The sequence below is a fragment of the Bubalus bubalis genome, chromosome 23, assembly GCF_019923935.1.
Source record: "Bubalus bubalis isolate 160015118507 breed Murrah chromosome 23, NDDB_SH_1, whole genome shotgun sequence".
NCBI classification, from domain to species: domain Eukaryota; kingdom Metazoa; phylum Chordata; class Mammalia; order Artiodactyla; family Bovidae; genus Bubalus; species Bubalus bubalis.
Window position 1 is genome coordinate 627,686 of NC_059179.1, and position 13,930 is coordinate 641,615.

At 47.9% G+C, this 13,930-nt stretch overlaps 1 pseudogene; it reads left to right on the forward strand.

The window, feature by feature from the left end:
• LOC123331467 overlaps positions 1-12,939 on the forward strand; it is a 29,833-nt pseudogene extending 16,894 nt beyond the window's left edge.
• Positions 12,940-13,930: the final 991 nt, after the last annotated feature.

Consider the following 13,930-nt stretch of genomic DNA (forward strand, 5'->3'; position numbering starts at 1 on the left):
TCACGAAATGAGGGCTGATTACCCTGCAGTGACTCGAGAGAAATCCCAAGGAGCCCCTCGCAACTGAAAAGGAGGCCTGGCTTCCCTGAGACAACAAGAGAAGTTCCCTGAGAGCCCCGTCGCAACTCGAGAGGAACACCAGGCTTCCCATCGCAACTCGAGAAGAGAACCGTGTTCCCCTCCTCATCTCAAGATGAGGGCCAATTCCCCTTTTGCCACTTGGGAGGAATCCCAACAATCCCCTCGCACTTCAAAAGGAGGCCTGTCTCACCTATTGCAACTCAAGAGGAACCCCGAGTTTCCTGCCACAATTTGAAAGGACATGAAGTTCATCCTCATCTCAATATAAGGCCAGAATGCCCTTCAGCGACTCGAATGGAACCTCGAGTTTCCCCTCACAACACAAAGAGAGGGCTGACTTCCCTGTTGACCTCTAGAAAAAACCCAAGTTCCCCACCTCAACTTGACAGGTGGCCTGTCACCCCTTTTACCACTACAGAGGAAAGCAGAGTTCCATGCCTCAACACGAGACAAGGTCTGACTCCCCTGCTGATACTCGATAGGAACCCTGAGGTAACTATCACAACTGGAGAGGCATTCCAAGATGACTCTCACAACTCAAAAGGAGGACTGACTTCCCTGAGGCAACACGAGTGGTTCCCTGAGATCCTCGTTGCAACTCATAAGGAATCTTTCCATCTGAACTCAAAAAAAAAAAAAAAAAAGCCTGAAAAGACACCAAGTTCCCCCTCAACTCGAGATGAGGCCTGATTCCCCTGCAGTGACATGTATGGAACACTGACTATCCCATCACAACACGAAGGGAGGTTTGACTCCCCTGTTGCACCTTTGGTAAAGGCCCAAGTTCCCCACCTGAAGTCAACAGGCGGCCTGACACCCATTTTACAACTTGAGAGGAAAGCGGAGTTCCATGCCTCAACACAAGATGAGGCCTGGCTCCCCTGTTGAAACTCCATAGGAACCACGAGATCCCTATTGCAACTGGAGAGGAACCCTGAATTTCCTGCCTCGACTAAAGATGAGGCCCTATTCCCCTGCAGTGACTCTAGAGGAATTCCATGGTGCCCCTCGCAACTTGAAAGGAGGCCTGATTTCCCTGAGACAAGACAAGTGGTTCATTGAGGTCCCCATTGCAACTCAAGAGGAATCCAAAGTTTCCCACAGCAACTCGAGAAAAACCATGATATTCCCCCCTCAAAGCGAGATGAGGCCCAATTCACCAGCAGTGACTCGAAAGCAATCCTGAGCTCCCCCTCACAAAATGAAAGGAGAAAGGAGACTTGACTTCACTGAGGAAACATGAGAGGTTCCTGGAAGTCCCCGTCACAGGTGGAGGGGAACACCATGTTTCCCACCACAACTTGAGCAAAAACCACAAGATCCTCCCCTCAAAGCAAGATGAGGCCCTTTTCCCCTGTAGCGCATCAAGAGCAATCACAACTTCCCTCTTGGAACACGAAAAGAGGCTTGACTCCATTTATTCAAGTTAAGAGGTGCCCCCAGATTCATGTCACAACTAGAGAGGAGCCCCATTAAAATTCGAGAAGAGCCATGTGTTCTACACCTCATCTTGAGAAGAGGTCCTATTTCCCTTCACCAACTCAAGAAGAATCCCGAGGTACACCTTGCAACTTGAAGGGAGGCCTGACTTCCCTTAGGTAACATGAGAGGTTCCCTGAGGTCCCCTTCGAAAGTCAAGAGGAATCCAAATCTTCCAGCCGCAACTCAAGAAACACCACTAGATTCCTGACTTCTGTGTTTAAATTCGATAGGAACCCCGAGATCCCTGTAACAACTGGAGAGGAATCCTGAGTTTCCCGCCTCAGCTTGAAATGAGACCTATTCCCCTGCAGCGACTTGAAAGGAATCCCAAGCTGCCCCTCACAACTTGAAAGGAGGCCTGACTTCCCTGAGGTAATATGAGAGGTTCCTGAGGTCCTCATCACAACTCGAGAGGAACCCAAAGCTTCCCCCCGCAACTAGAGAAACATCACAAGATTTCCCCTCAATGACAGATGAGGCCCTATTCCCCTGCAGCGACTCAAGAGCAATCCCTCACTACCCCTCACAATTCAAAAAGAGACTTGAATTCCCTGAGGCAACACGAGAGGCTCCCTGAGGTCCCCGTTGCAACTCGAGAGGAACCCCAAGCTTTCCAATGCTTCTTGAGAGAAACCACAAAATTTCCCCCCTCAATGCGAGATGAGGCCCTTTTTCCCTTGCAGTGCCTCGAGAGTAATCCTGAGTTCCCTCTCGAACCTCAGATGTAGGCTTGACTCTGTTTATGCAACTGAAGAGGTTCCCCGAGATACCCATGGCCACTCGAGTGGAACCCTAAATTTCCTGCCACAATTCAAAGAGGGCCCTGTGTTCCCCCCCTCTTCTCGAGATGAGGGCTGATTCCCCTGATTCAACTTAAGAGGAACCCCGTGGTTCCTGCTCAGGTCGAAAGGACACCGAATTTCCCCTCAGCTCGGGATAAGGCCTAATTCCCCTGCACCGACTCGCATGGAACCCCGAGTATCCCCTCACAACATGCAGAGGTCTGAATCCCCTGTTGCACCTCTATAAAAAGGATAAGTTCCCAGCCTGAACTCTACAGGAAGCCTGGCACCCCTTTTACAACTTGAGAGGAAAGCAGAGTTTCATGCCTCAAAAGGAAACGTGTCCTGATGCCCCTGTTGAAAATCAATAGGTACCCTGAGATCCCTGTCACTACTGGAGAGGGACCCTGAGATTCCAGCCTCAGCTCAAGATGAGGCCCTATTCCCCTGCAGCTCAATGAAAGGAATCCCGAGGTGCCCCTGGAAACTTGAACACAGGTCTGACTTCTCTGAGGCAACATGAGAGGTTCCCTGAGGTCCTGGTAGCAAGTCAAAAGGAAACCAAAGCTTCCCGCCACAACTCAAGAAACACCAAAAGATTCCGCCCTCAATGTGAGACAAGGCCCAATTCTCCTGCAGTGACTAGAGCGCAATCCTGGGCTCCCCCTCACAACTCGAAAGGTACTTGACTTCCCTTAGGCAACACAGAGCTTCCCTGAGGTCCCCGTCACAACTCAAAAAGAACCCCAAGCTTCCCACCTCAACTCAAGAAAAACCATGAGATTCCCTCCTCAACCCGAAATGAGGCCCTTTTATCCCTGCAGCACCTCAAGAGCAATTCTGAGTTTCCTCTCGAAACTCGAAAGGAGGCTTGACTCCCTTTATGCAACTCAAGAGGTTCACCGAGATACCCATTGCAACTCTAGAGGAACCCCGAGTTCACCACCACAACTCGAGACCCGTGTTCCCCATCTAATCTAGATATGAGGGCCGATTCCCCTGCTTTGACTAGAGAGTAATCCTGACGTTCCCCTCCCAACTCAACAAGAGACCTGTCTCACCTGTTGAAACTCGAGAGGGACCCCGCATTTCCTGCTGAAGGTCGAAAGGACACTGAGGTCCTCCTCAACTCAATATAAGGCCTGATTCCCTTGAACTGACTGGAATGGAACCCTGAGTATCCCCTCACAACATGAAGGGAGGTCTGACTCCCCTGTTGCATGTCTAGAAAAAGCACAAGTTCCCTGCCTGAATTCGACAAGAGGCCTGACACCCCTTTTACAACTTGGGAGGAAAGTGGAGTTCCATGCCTCAAAATGAGATAAGGCCTGACTCCCCTGTTGAAATTGATTGGAACCTCTAAATCCCCGTTGAAACTGAAGAGGAACCCTGAGTTTGTTGGCTCAACTCGAGATGAGGATCTATTCCCCTTCATCGACTCGAGAGGAATCCCAAGGTGCCCCTCATAAATTGAAAGGAGTTCTGAATTCCCTGAGGCAACATGAAAGGTTCCCAGAGGTCTCTGTCACAACTCAAGAGGAACCCAAATCTTCCCACTGCAACTTGAGAAAAACAGTGAGATTCCCCTCTCAATGCAAGATGAGGCCTGATTCCCCTGCAGTGACTTGAGAGCAATCCCGAGTTCCCTCACAACTCAAAAGGAAACTTGACTTCCTTTATGCAACTCCAAAGTACCTATCACAACTCGAGAGGAAACTTGAGTTTCCCGCCACAACTCAAGAAGAGCGCCGTGTTTCCCACCTCATTTGGAGATGAAGGCCGATTCCCCAGCTTCAACTCAAGAGGAATCCTGACATTCCCCTCAGACTCAGGAGGAGGCCTGTCTCACCATTTGCACTTCAAGAGGAATGCCAAGGTTCCTGCTGGAGGTGGAAAGGACACCAATGTCCCCTTCAACTCGAGATAAGGCTTGATTCCACTGCAGAGACTCAAATGGAATCCCGAGTTTGCCCTCAAAACACGAAGGGAGGTCTGAATCCCCTGTTGCATCTCTAGAAATAACCTGGTTCCCCACCTCAACTCGACAGGAGGCCTGACACCCCTATTACAACTATAGAAGAAAGAGAAGTTCCATGCATCAACACAAGATGAGGCCTGACTCCCCTGTTGAAACTCGATAGGAACCCCGAGATCCCTGTCACACTTGGAGAGGAATCTTGAGTTTCCTGCATCTACTCGAGATGAGGCCCTATTCCCCTGCAGTGATTCAAAAGGAATCCTGAGGTTCCCCTCACAACTTGAAAGGAGGCCTGACTTCCCTGAGGCAACACAAGAGGTTCCCTGAGGTCCCCGTCTCAACTCGAGAGGAACACCAAACTTCCCACTGCAATTCGAGGAACACCACGAGATTCCCCCCTTAGCGCGAGATGAGGCCCGGTTACCCTGCAGTGACTGGAGAACAGTCCCGCATATCCCCTTGCAACTCAAAAGGCAGCTTGACTCCCTTTATGCAACATCAGAGGTTCCCCAAGATACCTGTCACAACTGGAAAGGAACCCTAAGATCCTGCTCAAGTTGTAAGTGCACCATGTTCCCCACCTCATCTGGAGATGAGGGCTGATGTCCCTGCTTCAACTAGAGAGCGATCCCAGCTTTCCCCTCGCACCTCAAGAGGAGGCCTGTCTCAGCTATTGAAACCCAAGAGGAACCCCGCAGTTCCTGCCGCAAGTCGAAAGGACACCAAATTCCCCCTCAACTAGAGATACAGCCAGATTGCCATTCAGCGACTCGAATGGAACCCCGAGTTTCCCCTCACAACACAGAGGGAGGTCTGACTCTCCTGTTGCACCTCTTGAAAAAGCCCAAGTTCCCCTCCTGAACTCGACAGGAGGCCTGACACCCCTTTTACAACTTGAGAGGAAAGTGGAGTCCCATACCTCAACACGAGACAAGGCATGACTCCCCTGTTGAAGCTCTATAGGAGCCTCGAGATCCCTATCGTAACTGGAGACAAACACCGAGTTCCCCCTCGCAACTGACTCCCCTGAGGCAACTCAAAAGGTTCCCTGAGATCCCCATTGCAACTTGAAAGGAATCCCGAGCTTACCGCCACAACTCAAGAAAAACCATGAGATCCCTCCTCAAACTGAGATGAGGCCCAATTCCCCTGTTTCAACTTGAGAAGAATCCTGAGTTCTGCTTCTCAACTCAAAGGAGACCTGACTCCCCTGAGGCAAATGGAGAGGTTCCCTGAGATCCTCGTCTCAACTTGAGAGGAACACCAAGATGTCCATTGCAACTCGAGAGGAATCCCGAGTTCACCCATGCAACTGGAAAGGAGGCCTCACTTCCCTGAGGCAATTTGAGAGGTTCCCTGAGGTTCCCTTTGCAACTCGAGAGGAATACTGAATTTTCTACCACAACTCGAGAAAAACCATGAGATCCCACCTCAACCTGAGATGAGGCCCAACTCCCCTGCAGAGACTCTAGAGCAATCCCGAGTTCCCCATCACAACTTGAAATGAGGTTTGACTTCCTTTTTTCAACATGAGAGATTCCCCCAAATTCACATCACAATTTGAGAGAAACCCCGAGTTTCGTGCCTTAATTCAAGAAGAACTCCATGTTCCCCACCACATCTCGAGATGAGGCCCAATTCCCCTGCTTCTACTCTAGAGGAATCACGAGTTTCCAGTCATAAAACGAAAGGAGGTCTGACTCCCTTGTTGAAACTCTAGAGGTCGCCAAGATACTCGCCACAACTCGAGAGAATCCCTGAATTGCACATCGCAACTCAAGAGAAACCCCGAGTTTCCCACCACAATTCGAGGAGAACCGCATATGTGTTCCCTGCCTCAATTTGAGATGTGGCCCGATTCCCCTGCAGTGACTCGACAGGAACCCCGAGTTCCTCGTCCCATCTCGACACGAGCCCCAAGACCCAGATGCAACTGCTGAGGATTCCCAAGAGGAGCCTACCAGACCCCAATTTGAGAAGAGCCCTCGACCTCAACCAGAGAGGTAGCACCATACCACAACTAAGCAAGAGGCCTGCCCTGCCACAAAGAGACAGTAGCTTCCTGTACTTCACTACCAGAAAAAGCACTGCTTCTCATTACAACCATAGAGGAGTCAGTCACCTCCCAATTTGAGAAGAGCAATCTACCACATCTAGAGAGGAGCCCAACTACCACAATTAAAGAGGATTTCCCCTGCCACAACTAGCGAGGTGGCTGAAAACCACAATTAGAGATGAGCCTACCCACAGCAAATAAAGAGTGAACTCCCACTGCAATTATAGGGGAGACAATGATGCATCTAGAGTAGCCTTCGCACCTTGAATTTAGACAGTGGCCACTTGAAGATAGCTACAAGAGAGGATCTGCCTCACTGAAGCTCAAGAGGAGTCTGAACCACAACTTTAAAGGAACCCAAAGTAATATGCTGCAACTCAAGAGGTACTCCAAATTCCCCACTGCAATTTCACAGGATCCCTAGGCTGGAACAAGGAAAGGGGCCACCACACCAAATGATGGAGGGCCTCTCTGTCCAAAGCTGAAGTGGATTCCCCAGGCACAACTAGAGAGGTATTCACCAGGATATTACACCTAGACAGAAGACTTTCTGCCTCCAATGGAGACAAACTCCCTGAAGGAAGTCGAGTGGAAGCCCTCACAACTACAGAGCAGCAATCCCATGAATAGGAGTGAGGACCCATAGTGCCAAAAGCCTAGAGGACCTCCACAATGGAGACACACACACCCCAACCAGAGAGGACACAGCCTCACCCCTCAAGAGGAGCCCTCCACAACTTTAGAGGAGCCCACTGGACATTACACGCAGAGAGACTCCCCTCTTCTGCTAATACAGACGAACCTCATACCACAAGCAGAGAGAAGCTTGCACACCACCAGTAGAAAGACTTGAAACTCCCCCAACTCTGAGTTGACTGCAACCACAATGATAGAGTAGTTCCTTGTCAAAACTATTGAGCAGCCGCCTGTCACTGCAACAAGACAGGAGCCACCCTGCACATCCCTGCTAGAGAAAAATTGCCCCAAGAGAACTCAACAGGAGGCCCCACCACAAGTCGACAGAAACCCTGAGTACCAACCTAGTTTGAGAAGAACCCTGACATCCACACCATTACTCCAGTGGAATCCTGCATCGAGTGTTGCAAAAGCAGAGGAACACTGATTTCTTGCTGCACCTGGAGAGGAGCTCTGAGTCCCCTTGACAACTCTCCAGTAAACCCTGTGTTTCCAGGAACAACTAGAGAACTCTGAGATTCTGCTGCAACTCAAGAGAAGGCTTGACTCCCATGCTGCAATTCAAGAGGAAACACAGGTCCCTCACCTAAACTCAAGAGGAGTCCTGACTTCCCTGTTGCCACTCGAGAGGTATCTTCAGATCCCCATCTCAACTCAAGAGGAACCATGAGTTTCCAGCCACAAGGTGAAAGGACAACTAGTTACCCCTCAACTCGAGACAAGTAAGGCCTGACTCCCCTGCAGTGACTCGAATGGAACCCCGAGTTTCCCCTCACAACACGAAGAGAGGTCTGACTCCCCTGTGGCAACTCAAGAAAAATCCTGAGTTCCACTCTGCAACTCGACAGGAGGCCTGACACCCCTTTTACAACTCGAGAGGAAATCGGAGTCCCATGCCTCAATGTGAGAAGAGTCCTGACTCCCCTGTTGCAGCTTGAGAGGAACCCCAAGATCCCTGTCACAACTGGGGAGGAACCCCGAGGTTCCCGCCTCAGCTCAAGATGACACCTGATTCACCTACAGCGACTTGAGAGGAATCGTGACTTTCCCCTTGCAACTCGAAAGTAAGCCTGACTCCCCTGAGAGAATTCGCAAGGTTCCTTGAGATCCTCATCACAACTTGAGAGGAACCTTGAGATAGCCATCACAACTCAAGAGGAACTCCGAGTTTCACCGCCCCTCCCCCAATACAAATTGAGGCCCGATTCCCCTGCAGTGACTCGTGATGAATCACAAGTCCCCCCACGCAACTCGAAAGGTGGTTTGACTCCCTTTTTCAACCCAAGGTCTTGCCCCGAGATACCCATCACAACTCGAGAAAAACACCATGTTCTCTACATCATCTCGAGATAAGGGCCGATTCCCATGCTTCCACTTGAGAGGAATCCTGACTTCCCCCTCGAATCTCAAGAAGAGGCCTGTCTCACTAATTGCAACTCGAGAGAATTACCAAGTTCCCAGTCACAACTCGACAGAAACACCGAGTTTCCGGCCACAACTCGAGAAGACCCCAGAGATCTCCACCTCAATTCAAGTTGTTGCCGGATTCCCCTGCAGTGATTGGAGAGCAACCCTGAGTTCTCCATCCCAACTGGACACAGGCCCCAAGGCCCTGATGCAACGGCAGAGGTTTCCCAAGAGGAACCTGCCCCACCGCAATTGGAGAAGAGCCCTCTACTATGACAAGAGAGGAGGCCTTATGCCACAACTAAGCAGGAGCCCCCCACCCCCACAACTTCCACCACAAATAGACAGTAGCTTCCTGCACTTCACAACTATAAAAACTTCCCCTTCTCATTACAATCATAGAGGGTTCACCCACCTCCCAATTTGAGAAGAGGTCTCTACCTCATCTAGAGAGGAGCCAACTACCACAATTAAAGAGGAGTTCCCATGCCACAACCTTAGTTCAGTTCAGTTCAGTCGCTCAGTCGTGTCCGACTCTTTGCGACCCCATGAATTGCCACACGCCAGGCCTCCCTGTCCCTCACCAACTCCCAGAGTTCACTCAGACTCACGTCCATCGAGTCAGCAATGCCATCCAGCCATCTCATCCTCTGTCGTCCCCTTCTCCTCCTGCCCCCAATCCCTCCCAGCATCAGAGTCTTTTCCAATGAGTCAACTCTTCGCATGAGGTGGCCAAAGTATTGGAGTTTCAGCTTCAGCATCATTCCTTCCAAAGAAATCCCAGGGATGATCTCCTTTAGAATGGACTGGTTGGATCTCCTTGAAGTCCAAGGGACTCTCAAGAGTCTTCTGCAACATCACAGTTCAAAAGCATCAGTTCTTCGGCACTCAGTCCTCTTCACAGTCCAACTCTCACATCCATACATAACCACAGGAAAAACCATAGCCTTGAGTAGATGGACCTTTGTCAGCAAAGTAATGTCTCTGCTTTTGCATATGCTATCTAGGTTGGTCATAACTTTCCTTCCAAGGAGTAAGCAGCTTTTAATTTCATGGCTGCAGTCACCATCTGTAGTGATTTTGGAGCCCAGAAAAATAAAGTCTGACACTGTTTCCACTGTTTCCCCATCTATTTCCCATGAAGTGATGGGACCAAATGCCATGATCTTCATTTTCTGAAAGTTGAGCTTTAAGCCAACTTTTTCACTCTCCTCTTTCATTTTCATCAAGAGGCATTTTAGTTCCTCTTCACTTTCTGCCATAGGGTGGTGTCATCTGCATATCTGAGGTTATTGATATTTCTCCTGGAAATCTTGATTCCAGCTTGTGCTTCTTCCAATCCAGCATTTTTCATGATGTACTCTGCATATAAGTTAAATAAACAGGGTGACAATATACAGCCTTGATGTACTCCTTTCCCTATTTTGAGCCAGTCTGTTGTTCCATGTCCAGTTCTAACTGTTGCTACCTGACCTGCATACAAATTTCTCAAGAGGTAGATAAGGTGGTCTGGTATTCCCATCTCTTTCAGAATTTCCCACAGTTTATTGTGATTCATACAGTCAAAGGCTTTGGCATAGTCAATAAAGCAGAAATAGATGTTTTTTATGGAATGCTCTTGCTTTTTCCATGATCCAGTGGATGTTGGCAATTTGATCTCTGGTTCCTCTGCCTTTTCTAAAACCAGCTTGAACATCAGGAAGTTCACAGTTCACATATTGCTAAAGCCTGGCTTGGAGAATTTTGAGCATTACTTTACTACTGTGTGAGATGAGTGCAATTGTGTGGTAGTTTGAGCATTCTTTGGCATTGCCTTTCTTTGGGATTGGAATGAAAACTGACTTTTTCCAGTCCTGTGGCCACAGCTGAGTTTTCCAAATGTGCTGGCATACTGAGTGCAGCACTTTAGTGCCGGAGTCCAGCCCCAGCTGATCCAGGGTATTCAAAGGAGAGACGGCGTAGGTGAGGGTCAGGAAACAACTGCTTAATTAAACGTTAATTAAGGATATAAAGAGTAATAGAATGAGGATAGCTCAGTAGGAAAATTCAGTGGAGAAAAGAGGCTGAGTAGCTTGGTTTACGCAGGGGACCAATAAAACTTCAAGACAAGAAGCTTGCACCACTTACGTAGGCCACAGGCATCCTTCCGTTCTCCCAAAGGAGAAGAGACACTGAGGCCTCCCCGGTCGGATCTTAGAAGCCCAGGCATAATTAGTAAGCATGGTGGGTTCTGTGCTCCAGATGGAGACTCAGCCAGAGCGAGAGAGAGACATGGGGAGACCAGTCTTTTGAGGAACTGATCCCAATTCTTTATTTTCCATGGTCTACTTTTATACACTGAGATGTTATGCAAAAGTCACGCGGGGTCAGCAGTCCTGACTTTTATCAAAGTCAGGTGCTTCATACAAAAGTATACAGAGGTCTTAGGGGTGTTACATCATCTTCTGGCCGGGGGGCCTGCTGACAATTTACGACCCTCTCCTTGTGACAGCGGTCAGTCAACCAGGACACTTATTTCTCCAGGGGTGATTATTCTTAAAACAGACGCCACCCAAATAAAGTTACATTCCTATAGGGTGAGGGTGTAGTGGGTTTTAGTTAAGGAAAGAATTTACTTAGCCTAAGGTCTAACGTGATTTATATCAAAGGTTAATACTTATTTCTTTTATATATTCATTAATGTGTGTAAGGGTAGGGGATATGGAGACTTAGCAACAAACATTGGCTCAACAAATGAAAAAACCCTTCACCAATACAATTTCTAATCAGCCCATTATACTTATACTAATAATTTTCTAACTTTTCTAAAGAACCTGTTTTTAGAAGGTTTAAAGCATCTCGTGCCTCTCACAGTTGGGAGGCTGTGAGCAATCACATGTGGCCGGACAAGCCTGTCAGGCAGGCTAGAGAACCTTCAGAGGAGTTTGTAGGTTGAAACACTCCTATCACGCCCAGGAGTTTTTATTAACTGGAGTTCTAAGTTAACTCCTTCTCCGAAAGAGGTGGTGGGGGACAGCCCCCCATAAAGCCAGAGGTGTAGGTGAGAGCACAAAGTAGTAAAGTAGGCAGGCTCTGATTATGGGGGTAGATGCTCGAGGATTTCCAGGGGGACTCCTGAGGCTCGATCCCGCGCCTTTGCGTATGTCTAGCCTCCTTCCTCATGACCTTTGCCATGGGCAGAGTGCCTCACGCCGGCCCCCAACATCTCCCCCTTTTTTATTTCTTAAAACAGCCAGATGCAGCTCAGTCGTGAGCTTCCGAATGCTCTGCCGAAGAATCCTGACAATACAAGGAAGAATGTTTATGAGAAGTAGGATTTGAGCACCAACGACAGCATAACTAGGTATATTAGACAGAATATTTTTTCCAGAAATAAAGTTAGAGAAGGTATGAAAATAGTCATTAGCTGCTCCAGCGGCAGTAAAATCCAGTCGAGAGTGTTCCAAGGTCTGTATTTGATTATGAAGTTTCCCTAAGTCCAGGCCAATATCAGAACTATTTCAAACACCTGAGATATGATTTTTAATCTTTTCCCATTCATAATCTGTCTCGTTTACCTTCAAAGATGTCACGCATATCCACCTGTAATCAGCGTGGCATGTCAAAGCCATCTTCACGTTTAAAGCCTGTAACTCAGTCCCAATATGCATAATTGCTTCTTCTAAGGCGTCTACTCTCATCTCTAATTTCCTATCTATAGCTTCCTGAATTGCTAGAGTTAAAGAAACATTTTTAGACATGGTATCAACATATTGGGCAGTATGCACTTGTTGAGTCAATGATATTGCTGCCGCAGTAACAGAACTAATTGCTGCTATTAAAGCTGATATTCCTAAAATAAGTAGGCCCACAAACCTTCGCGATCGCATTAAATCCTGCAGTTGTTGTAACACAGCAAGACCATAGCTATCATATAGGCACCATAAGATAGGATGGGCGTTGTAACACCACAAAGGAGCAAACATTACATTGAGGGTTTAAACAAGATGAAAGCATACATTGTTCACAAGTTACCACGTTAGGTCCACCTGAATAATTCATACGTGTATTGAGTTTCTTGGAGTCATTAGTAAAAAGAAAAACATAAGGCAAGGGTAGACAAGCTAAAACAGAATAAGTAGAATTATTTTTTGGTTGGAGTTCACGCTGCAGCAGCCCTGTCAGTCTCGCTGGGATCTCGATGTTTATCTTGTCTCCCCTGCTGGCGGGCGCCGCGCTGGTCTGGATGGCACTTTGCGGGTGCGCTCTCCTCTCTGGCCCTCACTTGCTGCACAAACTTCTTTGCTCTAGGTCATGGGGTGCAGCGAGGAGGGTGCAGGGCGAGGCTGGAGGTGCGGAGGCGAGAGCTGCCTGGTGGGCGGGGCGAGCGAATGCGCGCCACGAACCTGGCCTGTCTGGAACCCAAATTGGTGAATCTGCGTCCTGTAGAAAAATACAAGCACATCCTCGACCGCTAGTTAATAATGGGTCAGGACGCTCCCATTGTCCTGAGAAGAGGTCCTTCCATTTGACTGATGGTTTTGCATTTAATTGCTCTAGGCACCAATGACGAAGCATTGCAGTAGTTCCAGCCAGATCAGTATTTAGAATATTTATTACGAAAAGAGCATGTTTGATGGGGAGATTTGATGGGGAGAGCTATACTTAAACTCCCCTTCTTTTAGTTTTTGAATTTGGATTTTTAATATTTGATGCGCTCTTTCAACAATGGCCTGTCTCTGGGCATTATAAGGGATGACAGTATTATGTTTAATTTGAAACTTTATACAAAATTTCTGAAAAGACTTAGAAGTGTAAGCAGGAGCGTTGTCAGTTTTTCAGAGCTTTTGGCAGGCCCAAATATGAAAAACAAGTAAAGAGATATTGTATCACATCTTTAACTGCCTCTCCGGTACGAGCAGTTGCAATAATAACATGAGAAAAGGTATCTACAGTTACATGAACAAAGGAAAGTTTTCCAAATGAAGAGACGTGAGTTACATCCATTTGCCAGAGTACGTTAGGTTTGAGACCGCGAGGATTAACTCCCATAGGTAAACTATTATAAACAGTGGGGCAGTGTAAGCAAGAGCACACAATCTCCCTAGAAGTTTCTCTGGGAATTTGGAATTGATATCTTAAAGCAGTAGCATTTTGATGATGAAGTAAGTGGGAGGCTCTGGCTTCCTCAATCGCCGTAGCCACTGTATTTCTGGTTAACAAGTCAGCCAAGTCATTAAAGGCATTTAAAGGGCCGGGCAATCTGGAATGAGCCCGAATGTGTCCAATAAAAAATATTTTATTTCTTTTCCAAATTTGTTGCTGTAAATTACTTAACAAATGAAATATGGTAGTTTTATTTTCAGGCAAAACCGCAGTTTCAATGTGTGGAAACAACCTGACAATATACTGAGAATCAGAATAAAGGTTAAATTCCTCATCTGCAAACATAGCAAAAGCCTCTATGAC